This window comes from Gobio gobio (genome assembly GCF_949357685.1).
Source record: "Gobio gobio genome assembly, chromosome: 10".
NCBI classification, from domain to species: domain Eukaryota; kingdom Metazoa; phylum Chordata; class Actinopteri; order Cypriniformes; family Gobionidae; genus Gobio; species Gobio gobio.
In genome coordinates, this window is record NC_137116.1 from 22,298,942 (window position 1) to 22,312,907 (window position 13,966).

The following is a 13,966-nucleotide window of genomic DNA, read 5'->3' on the forward strand; positions in this document are numbered from 1 at the left end:
TGCATCCTTCAAAGGCCGCATTTGAAGGCCGATTGCGTCACTGCAGCGCGACGAAGGCTGTCCCAATTCGAAGAGGCCTTCAAATGCAGCCTGCCGTTCGTGTTGCCAAGTCCGCATCTTTTCAGCCGAATTAGGCTACTTTTAAGTTGTTTCCGCGGGTGAAAAATGATTTCCGCGGGTTTGTTTCTAGCCCATAAGTACGATTTCGCCGCTCCAACACCCCCAAACGTACAACTCCAGTGGAGAATTTGGCCGCTCGATGGAGAAAATCGCATTGGCAGTTTTGGACTACTTTTGTTGCAGAGACTTGGCAACCCTACCCACCGTCCTTCTCCCCGGCCGCGAAGGATAGAACCAACCAGAACAAGTGGATCCTTCGCAGTGTATTCCTCTGCCCATCCTGCGGCCGAGGAATACACGTATAAATGTAAGTATTGTGTTTTTTCATTTACTCAAATAACCAATGAAACGTTTTAAAAGCCGGTGGTCTTTATTTCTGTGTTACCACTGCACGGCTTTATTCGTTACGTGATCTGATGTAATATTTCGTTTTGTTTTATGGATGAAGTTTTATGGATGACAGCTTTATTAAAATGAGGGCAGCAAATGAGTATTTATTTACCGGGCCGAAAAACTCGGCCAGTGTGGATTGGAATACGACCCATTTGTAGTATTTCCATAGGTTCTTGTGTAGGTAGGCTATAGGGAGGCTTTATCCTATACAAACCCCACAAAAAAAAGAATATAGAGTTTGAGTATCTATAAATATGATTTCTGGAGTATTTTGTATGTTTGTAGGCTACTGATGCATCATATTTTTTAATTTTCTTAAGATTGCACCCCTGCCTTGCAGGTTAAAAAAAAAATTACAACTTAAAAACAAACAAAGTATGCAAGTTAACAGACACATCTTTACTGAAATGTATTGTGCTGTTGTGTTTGTTATTGAGTGACATGTTTATTTCCTCTGCCTTAGTATTGAAAGTGTCCTGGGACAGGTGAGGAATTGGGAAACTTGGCCATGGTTTGTCTTCATGAATGAGGTGTTGGGACAACCCCACTGTCCTCATTGCCTCCATCCCTGAGGACACACCAGGGCCAAGTTCAGCAGAGGATGACCAAGATGAGGAGCAACTCCACCAAGAGGAAACGCGGTTTGAGCTGTTTTTGAGCAGAGGATGAGCTGATGGAGATACTGAGGGAGGACATGAAGAGACAGACAGAGGAGAGCAGGGAGAGAATGGACTGATTGTTTTCTCTTCTTGAGAGATTGTTGAGAACTAAAATTTTGGTTTTGTAAATTAAAATGTGTAAATTAAATATTATCGTTCTACATATTATTTTTGTAATGCAAGTTATAATTTGTAAATGAAATAAATAATTCTGTACATTTATGTCAATTCATTTGTAAATGAAACAATAAATTGTTCTATACATTTTTATTTACAGTACTTTTTACAACTATTTACATAAGTTACGTTTTAAGATTAGAAAAACAAAATACATTTTAAAATTAACAGTACATAAAACAGATGGAAGAAAATGTTTTTATGTAGTCTTTTATTGAGCTGGGCTGGGAGACCCTGGTGAAGCCTCTGTCAGCGGGACATCATCTGGGATCAGTGCATTTTCCACTGTCTGCCAACAGGTTTGCAGTGCTGACTTATTCGACGGCTGCCATGTAGCTAATATGTTTTCAGAAAGAGGGAAGAATAAATTAAATTACCTCACATCCTCAAATCAAACCATAAAATATTTTAACATGCATAACTGTTCTATGAGCTGAACTCTGACTGCAGAACAGCGGCCCTCCAAGACCAACGGTGCCTATCCCTCATCTAGAAGACATATTTATTTAAGACAGTGTATTTTATTTTTAGATTCTTTTTTAAACGATAACTAATAACGAAATCTAATAATCATGTGTAAAAAGTCAGTTTTTCATAAAACCACAATATTTGCCTCTGAGATGAAATTGAATACAAATCTGAGGTACTTACTCAAATACAGAGTAAATGCATTTCGTTACATTATTAGTAATATTTAGCAACTGTTGACAGCTGCTGTTGAAGAGAACTGAAATTAACACTTATACTGGACTTTAAAGTTATATTCAACTGCCTAAAAACAAAACCACTAAATATGTAGTAAACTATATAAAATCGTATGTTGGTAACATATTTAGTCAACATTTTATTTTTATCAGTACATACATTAGATTACTGGAGTAAATTGAAACACAATACTAGCATTTAAAAGTGTAATCTGGCAATTTCTCTTCAAAAATGTGACGTCGCGGCGCGCAATGAATTCTGGGGTAGGCAAGGCTGCGAAGCATCCATCCAACTATCCTTCATTTCATGGGAAAAGAAGGACGCATTTGCAGGCCGTATTTTGAAGGATCCTTCGAAGGACCTACGAATTGGGACAGCCTTCGTCGCGCCGCGGTGACGCAATCCGCTATACCTTCCACTGTAAACGAGTCTCGGTGCGTCCTTTGGAGGCCGCGTCGGCCGCGCACTTCAAAGGACACGGCCTTCAAAGGATGCAGCCCTTGAATTGGGACACAGCTTCTGTCACTCACGCGCGTCTCTCGCTCTATAATGGCCAAACCTGCTTTTCATATGAAACAAAGTCTAAGCTTTTAAAAAGTTTTAATACGAAATTCAAACAATAAATAGCGTTTTGGCGCTAATGTGGCAGTTAAAGCCAGAGGCTTGAAAAACATCTCCTGGCGGTGCACGCGGTCACGTGGTTCACGGAGCTCTCAAGTTCCACACAAACCCGCACTGTCAATACATTTGAATGGATAGACGACAGCTTCACTAATACAACTTTACAGGTATTTGCAGCATTTTTTGGTAAACAGTGCAGCATAGTGTGCATTGATTATTACGTTAACCATTTACAGTATCATTTTATTATGGAGAGGGATGGAGATGCAACATTGTTAACATTAATGTTAATGTTTTTATTGTATTTAGCCCTCAGGTATTCCTTACTAAGTGGTCACACTCATACTCATTGCTGGTCAAATGTGACCATACACCTTAACTATTTTTCAATAAAATACATGTTCTATATTTTAGTTTTATTGGATATTTTGAGGAGATCTTTTGGTACTAAATAGGCCTACTATTTGTGCAATAATTATGGTCCATTAATGACCATTTAATTAATTAAAATATTTTTCTTATTTATATTACAATTAGTGTAATTAAGGTTAAAATGGAGAATTCCAATACAAAGAGGAAAATTAGAGTAATTTTGTGGCTGGAAAAATAATACATTTCATTTGTAATGCCATGGTTTACCCACTATAGGTGCCTGTATTGCTCTTTAATAAATGTATCTAGTTGCTCAAAAGTATTGCAGATCATAACTGCTTACTTATTTTTAGGTTTTGCATTTGAATATATATTTAGACATGATCAAACAAGATTTCTTTAAATGTGAAATTTTAAAATGTTAATAACTTACATCCTAATATTTTTTTAATGATACTTATATGAGCACACAATTGAATATTAATGAATGCGAGAAAATATAATTTGCCAAGAAAAGTTTAAAATAATGCTAAAAAGGCAAACATATTTTCCACTATATATGTACAGTAGGCTATATACATATGTATTGATACTGAATCAAGATATTTGTGCCAATCACCAACCCCCAAATACACCCACCCACCCGCCACCACAAATTGGTTTCTAATCTGTGGGAAACACTGAACATACGAAGCTATACGAAGGCAACTTTTATATGTAACGAGTGCTTTATTTACAATAAAAAAGCATGTTGTTAATATGCATGATAAGGCCTATTTAATTACATGTATGCAGAATCGTTCACATCAACATGTGTTTACACGTCAGTTTCACACATGTTGGACCTTTTGGCCTTCCATACAGAAACGCTCTTCAGTAAACTATGGATAATGTCACTGACACTACGTCCATATTTTTTTTTACAGTCTATGGTTCAAAGGGCACTGCGAACGGCGTAGGAAAGAAGGGAACATCGAAACATTACTTCACAGGAAGTGGAGAGTGAAAATCACCCAACTGTCATTGCGTGTCGCATCACCTGTCTGAACTAACGATGGAGCAGAGCTGTTGGAAGAGTGTTTAAACGGCTCTGCGATGGAGGAGTTTACGTATTCATTTACATATACATAGTTATTATTATACAAACTAGAGCATTTATGAATGGTTATGGCAATGACTGTTGTAGGCCTATTCGCATATTCTATTGTATGAATAGGTAAACAATTTAAAAGTGTTGAGAAGCAGCCGAGGATGTCATTGTTTTAATATTTTTATTTACCTCAGGAATGTTTACCATTTCCCACTATGTTGGAAAAAAAGCGCACAAGATGAGACCGCTACTATTAAGACCACTGATTAAGAACACATGAATACAGTTAACCAAATCAAAATTTATTTTCATATTGAGCTATTCATATTCAAAATCATATTGATTTTCATATTCAGCATCAAATCTGTTAATAGTCAAGAAAATATACAAGTATATGTAAACTAATAAAACTAATAGACTAATACAATGTTTTGATTATATATTTTTTATACTATGTGTTTTGTAAATGTATATGCCTATTATATGGTTTAAAGGTCCTGTTCTTCGTGATCCCATTTTTCAAACTTTAGTTAGTGTGTAATGTTGCTGTTAGAACATTTATAATACCTGTAAAATTATAAAGCTCAAAGTTCAATGCCAAGCGAGATATTTTATTTAACAGAAGTTCCCTTTCAAAGCCTACAGCGAACGGCCGGTTAGGACTACATCCTGGTATTTCCTGCTTTAATTACGTCAGTAGAGCAGTATGTCGACTAACCTCCGCCCACAAGAACACACAAAAAAGGGGGCGTGGTCTTGCTGCTCCCGCGTGGAGAATAGGAAGTGTTGCGTTCGGTTGCGTTCTTATAGTTTGTTTGTCTCCATGTCGTCGAGACGCTGTTATTTTCATCCCGGAGTCAAGTCACCTTTGTTTGGCTTTCCCAGGGACGCTGTACTTAGAGATCATTGAGCGCATGCATCCCCGTTATGGTAAGAGGCGTGACCTTTCCGGTAACGTGCGCTCTGCGTGCCCTAAGCTGCTGTCGAATCACAACACGGGAACCGCTGGCACAATCAGAACTCGTTACGTGTTTCTGAAGGAGGGACTTCATAGAACAGGGAAATCTTTCAAGCCGTTTTGAGGACAGTGAAAACAGCAGTATACAGATAAGTAAATTGTGTGAAAAATACTGTGTTTTTTTACACGCGAAACATGAACACGTTATATTGCACACTGTAAACACAATCAAAGCTTCAAAAAAACACGAAAAACGGGACCTTTAAAATTTGAAATTAAATACAATATTAATTTATGTTAGCTATTATCATAATCTGCGCAACCCCTTCATTGCCTTCATTTGAAAACATTGCAGGGCGTTCCAAAAGAGTGATTATTGTAAGCGAAGTCCACTTCAATTGATATATCGTGCTCAGGGAGTAGGGAACAGGGACCCTGTCGAATGGAACGCACCTTCTCAAGCAGGACTTGCAACGCCCGCACGTGCTTTCAAAGCAAAGTCATAAGGCATAATTTTAAGGGACAGCCAACATATTAATGAATGCGATTACAATATTTTCCGGCATCCTTGCGCACAAAAAGTATTATCGTCACTTAATAAAATTAAAGCTGAAAAACCCGATGTCTTTACCACCTTTCTGGGCCTTGAAAGTGTTAATAAAATTGCTGTCTATAGAAGGGTCAGAAAGCTCTCAGATTTCATTAAAAATATCTTAGTGTTCCGAAGATGAATGAATGTCTAAAAGGTTTGGAACGACATAAGGGTGAGTAAACAATGACAGAATTTTAACCCTTTAAGGTTATAAAAATAAAAAAATAACTCATGGATCATTCGTAATTGTTATATATTTTGTTATAAGACTGGGTAAACCCAGCCTGATCTGCCGGCGATTTGATTTCGCCCTGCAACTCAGTCTGGAAACCTTTACATTAATTTCTACTGCTTCTGTTCATCCAATCACAGACTGGCTTATCCACCTGGCGCGCTATTGGCGGGTTTAACACGATGACGGATAGAGAAGCGATGGGTACAGGTTTGCCGATGTGTGTTTTATCTAGGGTGTTTATTTATTTTTGTCCCTGTGCGCCGATTGGTTCACTGCTGATATTCTGGGGTACAATATTCATAGCCAATAGGCTATACTAGCAGGAGCACGGGAAGTGGAGGTGCTGCAAATTTTAGTTCATTTACAATTATTATCATTATTATCATTTTTAGCATTTAATCATTTATTTGTACACTTTAAGTGCCATTAAAAAAAGGCTTAGTATTTATATGTTGAATTTTTAAAACATACACAAGGTCATATTGTGACCACTGCGGTGTGCGTATAGAGAGCGGTAAAAGTGTGAGAGCGTCTTTCTGAAGATTCCTTTCATTTCTAAAGCTCATGCCCTTTGTTACATGCTGGTTCGAATATAGGCCTACTGAAATAAATAGCTAGGGCTGCCCCCAACTAAAGTTTTTTTTTCTTCTAGTTGTTCATTTAAGCCGTTGTTCACGCGGCGCCAGCGCCTCCATGCCATTGTCTGCTATATTTGCTTATTATTTATTAAATCCACGAAATTGGTTGATAAAATATTGATTAAAATTAAGATACAATTTATACAAAACTAAATTCACTTTAAATAAAGGCTTTCAACAAAACAAAACAAAACTTAATGTGGTGGAAAGAATTTCTGACCCCCATGTCTTCTGACATATTGCACATCTAATTTGTTCTGTTCACTTTTCATAATCAGCGTAAATGAATTAAAAAATAACATTATAATATTTAAACATATGAAACTAAACAAGTAATGTAGGCTACAATACAGAAAAATGTAATGTCGGAGCGGGATTTGAGCGCATGCCGTTTTACCGGTGAGCAGTTCATGAGTGGAGCTCTGGTTTGCCCGCTCTAGTAAGGTAGGCAGGTTTTTTGTGTTCATTTGATTTTCTGTCGCTGTGCAGGCTCTTTTATTGTATATGACAGTGTAAACAGCTCAATAACTATTTTAGTTAAAGGTTTAATGTAGGCTATAGTCCATTGCATTACGATTGCACACGTCAGCAGCACCTTGCATCGCCCAACAAGGCTTTACAATCAGCGGATGGCGGGCGGTGCGGCTTTGAAAATTGGTCAAAAAACGTTGGCGCGGACAGATGATGAGTTTTGTCATGCGGTTGCGGATGAAATAATATTACCTCTCCGTGCATCTCTGGGCCTATAGTGAACGCGTTTCGCTCACAGCCAGCAAGCATCCAGTCGTGATCACATTTGACTGCTTTAATTGTGAGAAACCCCCCTAAAACGTCTATCATACAAAAGAATAGAGTCCTGAGATTATATTCATAACAATACAATAATGTATTTCCTTGCAGATATAGTGATAGAGAACGCGTTATAGCTACTCATAGCTCAACAGCGACTGGCTGAACTGCGGCATGAGTCGCATTGGAGTTAGGTAAACTTCCCTCTTCAATTGATTGGCTTGAAGATGAGCTGTCAATCTAGAACTAGTGGACCAATGTTGATGCTAAAACCCGCCCTAATTTACATGAAACTCAAACTGCAACATTTGAAACTGCAAGCGCAGAATGTGGAAACAAAAGCAAAGGAGAAAAGAGCACGGACAAACAAAAAATGAAAGTAAGAGTAGAAAACATGATTTTGTGAGTGATTCAGATAATTTTGAATTCATGATTCAGTTTTGAGCAATATAATTTGAAACTTGTTTAAATATTTTATTTACGCATATTATTTTTATTTCCGTGACTGCGTTGTTTGTGATTCTGGTTAACTTTGCATTGATTTTTGAGTTGTGTGCAATACATTTGGCGGGAATCTGATCCAATAGTGCTGCTCCTGCACAGCATACGCACCGCATACGCACTGCAGACAGAGTATGTGTGAAACGGGCGTGAGGGGGCGTGTTCCGCCGGGAAAGTGACGTCAATGCATACGCCTATTATTAAATACTACTACACATTGCTGGTGGTAATGCAGTAAATTAGTCCTACATGTCGCTATTTCCCTACTCGTCTCTTATAAAATAAACAAAATTATCTTAGTAAAATCTACATATAGTTGTCAAAAAAGTATTAGCGTAAAACATGTGGAAGGATTAGCGGACAGGCTGTCGATTGCGTTGGAATTTCTCACTCGTTTGCGCTTTCGGCTAGGTTGCAGGCTGGAATCTGTTCCATTCGACAGGGTCCCTACGCACTGTTCACTGCTCCCTACTCTCTGAGCACGGTATATCAATTGAAGTGGACTTCGCTGACAATAATCACTCATTTGGACAGTGGCGGCTGGTCAATAGAGGGCGCCGCCCCCATCAAAATTCCAGAAATATACATGTATACAAAAATGATATAAAAATGAAATAAAAATAAAATAGTTTACTCATACGATGTGCTGGCTGTTAGTAAGAGCCTCAGCATTTATTAAAAACTGCCTTTGATGGGTTAATTATTTTATATGTTCTTCAATATGTTTCATGCGCGAGGGACGCCAGACAAATGGATGTCTATAGCCGCGTTTCCACCGAAATTACCCGGAACTATTTGTACCAGGAACTTTTTTCCCAGGAACTTTTTCTCCCCCAGACCTGCTACAATAGCCGCGTTTCCACCGCAGGAACTTTCCCCCGGAACTAGGAACTTTGGGGGGGAACTTGGTGTGTTTCGACCGCAGGAACCAGGGTCTAAATGAAGTTCCGGGTAAATATTTCCCCCTCCAAACGGCCCTGCTTGCGAGGTGGTACTTTTCAAAAGTTCGCGAACTTTCGGGGGTGGGACTTGGTCGCTGAACATGCTGATTGGTTGAGCTCTCGCAGCATTTTTTTTTCCCACCGCCATATTTACAAGTCTTTTGCGAGGTGGGTTCTGCGTTCAGTAAATATGTTCTTTGCAGCAATGGAGTTAAACAAAAAATTCGACCGATGGACCGACGACGAGGTTCAGGCTTTATTGAGCATATATGCGGAGGAGGACATCCAGCGGGAACTGGAAACGGTGACCCGCAATGGAAAGGTATACCTGAAGATATCGACTCGGTTCCAGTCACACTGGAAAACAGTGCAGAGAGAAGTTGAAGAAATTAAGACAAGATTACAAGAAATTAAAGGATCATAACAACCGGAGCGGTTCCGACCGGCGTATCAACAAGTGGTATGACCGCCTGGACGCGTTGTTGGGACACAGACCGTTCTTTTCTGGTGCAGCGGTAACGAAAGGCTCGGCTAGTGCGTTGTTGGAAACCATCCAGGAATCCGAGTGGGTTGAAGGTAAATATCTCATCTTGGTATCATCTATTTAACTCGTTGCAGTGTTTAAACACGTTGCAGTAACTTTTTTTTTTTTCAGCGTGTTTCCCCCGCGGTCACCAGTACGTTAGCCCTCGTCCCGTGTCTCCTGCCGAAACACACACACGCCGAGGTATAAAGCTGACAAAAACGTGTATATATTTAAAAACTGATGTGTAATCCTTAATGGTTTTGAGTAGTTTTGTTGTTTTTAATTGTAAACTTAAATTGCCCATGATAAAAATTGCACACTGGGCATTGTTCAAGCTGGGCAAACAATTGTTCATTATTTGTAGTGAAAACACTTTAAATAATTAATTGATGGTTTCTATTGTTTCATGGTTGCCTTGTGTATTAATTTCCATGTGTTTCTGTGCAATTTTTCTACTTAGAGAAAAGGAAAAGGGGACTGTGACTTTTCTTGATGCACTGAGGGACATGGAGGATGCTAACCTGGCCGTCCTGCAGCATGGACAAGAACTGACCAATATATGCAGCTGTTACTTGAGAGCCAGGCCGAGGAGAGATGAGGAGGCAAGAGTTGGCATTCCACCAGTCAGAAGCGGAAGAAAGCAGACTGCAGCAGAGGGACTTTCAGACCGGGTTTCTGTCTGTTCTTGGACAGTTTGTCCAGTCGTTCAAGAAGTAGCCACAATGACCAGCCGCTTGAATGAAGCATTTGCACTACCACATTTGTACTTTATATATTGTACGTGTTGGCACAGCTCTTGGACAGGTTACTGAAAAATACACTTTTTTTTATTGTTGTTTTCACATTTTATATTTTCATTTTATTGTTCTAGTAATTTATTTGTCTTTGCACACTTTTATTTTAATTTTGTAAGAACTAATCTGTCTAAAATAAAGTCAAATGTGTAAAATGTCACTGTCTTTTTAATTTCCACATTCTAACTATATAACCACTTTCTAATTGTATTCATATAGTGTTGGAAGCTAATAAAAGGGCTGCTGCTCGCAAGTCTTTCTGAATATGCACATAAACATATCTAGAAAACCCAAATATTATATTTTTAAATGTATAACTATGTGAATGTAGTATAATAACTTATAACCACAACTTAAGTGAAGCCATAAGTGTGGTCCTGCTTCATTTCAAATTTGAGGAAGAAGTCTCTAAAATTATGCATTTAATGAAGCATATTGTAATACTAGTCATGTGATTTTTTTTTTTTTTGTGAATGTTAAGAGATGTTATTGTGATAAAAAATAAAATACTTGCAGTCTAGTACCTAATCTTTCAACCGCTTAATTCAGTCTATTGTTTTCATTGAATTAACTTTTCACACATCTGTCATGAATGACTGAAACCTCATTATCCTTTTATAGAAAATATTTTGTTTTGGAATTGAGCTATTACAACACATTCAGATTTTGGATTGCCCATCATCCCATTTTGCATTAAAATGGTCAAACCAGGTGAAAGTGCACGTTTAAATAAGCAGTGTTGGTAATGTGTATACCAGCAAAAGCAGCGCTGCTTGCATCTCCTCCACTTGTTATTGTTGCAGACAGTATCGCGCAAAAGTGATTCATGTCCGTCGGTGACTGGGAGGAGCAGTCGCGCGCATTCCCACGTCACCGGACTAATTTGCCTAATCTCCCCGGTACTTTAGATTCTTAATCAATGGTCTTTGTAGTGGTCTCATCTAGTGCACTTTCTTTCCCAAGCGCAGCTACATAGTAAACATTCCTGAGGTAAATAAAGTAAAATATTTAAAAAAAATTACAGCCTATATGTAACAGTTATTGCCATAACCATTCATACTCTAGTTTGTATAATAACTATGCATATTCGAATGCTGTAAACTCCTCCATCGCAGAGCTGTTTAAAAACTCTTTCAACGGCTCTGCTCCATCGTTAGTTCTGACAGGTGATGCGACGCGCAATGACAGTTACTTTCCACTTCCTGTGAAGTGATGTATCGATGTTCACTTCTTCCCTACGCCGTTCGCAGTACCCTTCGAACTTAACATGTTCGCTCCCTTTGGATTGGAATCTCATTTGAGATGGCGGAATACCCTCTGAAGTCCACTTCGCAGTCCACTTACAGTCGAATGGAACGCACCCTAAATTCCCCTCTCCTAATGGTTTGCACGCAGGAAGCGGAAGTGTCACTGTAAGCGGAAGAAGTAACGTTAACTTACTGCCCAGAACAACCGAAGAGCGAGGCGGAGCACGGGATTATAACGGGATTGTGTCTTTTTAGCTATCAAAGTCGGAGTAAACGCTGTTCATTATGTGAGTGTTCTTTCCTTAATCGTTACATCACTCCCCATGTGTCTTACACAACATGTTTGAATTCCCTTGATTGCGTAAATGGCCTTTTGCTCCTATTTTGCGGGCACTGGAAGGATTTAGCAGCTTGCTAAGTACTTCAGGCCTCACTGTCTGTCAGACGCGGTGAATCATTACTGTAAAATATCAGTACCTCATTCCTGCCTGCATTTTGTGTTTGATAATAGTAGAATTTGAGCAGTATTGTTTAGAAGATTGAGAATCATTTTACACATTCTCTTTAAGAATTTCGTTTTTTGTGTGGAGGATGTGTGGTTAGCCTGCTAGTTCATGTCAGCAGAGCATGAGAATTCAATTGAACGTCACGACCGAGAAAATTATGAAATATTTTTATTTTTTATTTAACCTTTAACATAGAATACAGGAACTCGTAGAGGTAACAGCATAATGTAAACTCAAATACAATAATAGTCGGGGGATCTGCAATAAAATTAAGAAAGAAAAATAATAATAAAAATTTATATATATATATATATATATATATATATATATATATATATATATATATATATATATATATATATATATATATATATATATATAAAAATACATTTAAATCACAAGAAACTTGAACATGTCCAATGATATTTGCAGAGCACGACAGTTCTTCAGCAACCTCAATGAGGAGTAAAATAATTTGAATTCACACATAAAATGTTCAAAGGATGGGTGAGTATTATGGAATTCCAAACCTGCCATTATTAAAAATAAAAAATATATAAATAAATATAAAAATAAATGTAAAAAAATAAATAAAAAATAAATATACATAGAAAATGGGGGGGGGGGGATTAGGTAGATAATATACTATATCTCTTTACATAAATACTATTTTCTACTTAAAACTATCATTTCGTTATTTTTACTAAACCAAATGACTCATCCGCTAGGTTGCACGTGAGGGGGAGAAATAGGTTCCTTCCACTTAAGAGTTGAGCTCTTTTTATTTTAATATATATCTTTACATAAATACTATTTTCTACTTTAAAAAAAATAATTTCGTTATTTTATTAACCCAGTGTTTTGTATGTGAATGCTGTTTCACGTAGGGCTGTAGCGATACACTAATCTCACGATACGATACACGATATTCAGCTCACGATACGATATATATCACGATATTCAGCCAACGATACGATTCGATATAATTCGATACACTTACATTATTTTCTGAAAGATTTAAAGGGGACAGAGTGATTTTGGTGACATCTTGTGAGTGTTTCATTTACTTGGATTGAATTAACTGAACTGAAAACTAATATCATCAATTACACAATATATGTCTCTGACGGGACAGAGGGTCTACAGCTTGCAAATGCTGGACAAAATTAATCAAAGATGTGTTGAGAAAATTAGTTCCATTTATTGAAACAGTGCAAACTGTAGCTTACAAGCCTTTGAAAAGTAAATAAAGTGCAGTATTGCAATTAACCATGGAGTTTTAAAAATTGCAGCAAGTGGCCTGTTCTGAACAGTTTCTTTGACAGCTTTTTTAGCTTGACACTGACATTTGGTAGTATTTCCAGAGTATTTCACGTTTGTGTCACACAGCTTGCAAACCAACCGCGATGCTTTGTCTAAGTCAAGGGTCTCCAACCTTTTTTCATTTGAGAGCTACTTTTTAAAAAAGAAAGTCAAAGAGAGCTACTCATGTTATATAATACTTAAAACTCTTAAATAATGCATCATAATTCTTAGGGGTGGGACAAAAAATCGATATGCCGATTTATCGCGATATTTCCGGCCGCGAGACGTTATCGATACTCTGGCTCCAAGTATCGATATTTTTAAAAACTGAATATTTAAATGAATGTCTACACTTTGGCTTACCGGAGTGGCAGTACCCCCAGATTTCCTGTGGTGGCGGCGTGGCGCTTCCCAGATTGCAGATGATCAGATGAATGGAACAGTGAAGAAGAAATACGAGCGCAATGGCTGGCCGACAAAAAAAAATCACAAATGCACCCGCGTTTTTTAAATAAAAAGTTTGGGTCCATTTTGGATTTTGTAGTGACGATACAAAAAAAAGCTCACTAAAGACTATGTAATTGGCAAGAACTGTCTCGGAAAAATAAAATACAATGGCAACACAACCAACATGCATTCCCACCTCAGTGAATCAGCCTACGCTGGATGACATTTGTATGGCAAAGCTACCTTTTTTGATAGAACTGCTTGTGCTTGGTTTGTTGCCACAGTTATCTGCGTGCTTCCTCAGCGATGAAGTTTAACATTCGCGGCTATCTTTTCTTCAACTCCTCGGG

At 38.0% G+C, this 13,966-nt stretch overlaps 1 protein-coding gene across 1 annotated transcript in view; it reads left to right on the forward strand.

Moving 5' to 3' along the window:
- The first annotated feature begins 11,353 nt into the window (after window positions 1–11,353).
- Window positions 11,354–13,966, forward strand: part of ywhabb (tyrosine 3-monooxygenase/tryptophan 5-monooxygenase activation protein, beta polypeptide b) — a 64,240-nt gene continuing 61,627 nt past the window's right edge. The window contains exon 1 of the mRNA XM_079827896.1: window positions 11,354–11,645. The gene's annotated coding sequence lies outside the window, so the exon portion shown is untranslated. The remainder of the gene's footprint in view (window positions 11,646–13,966) is intronic.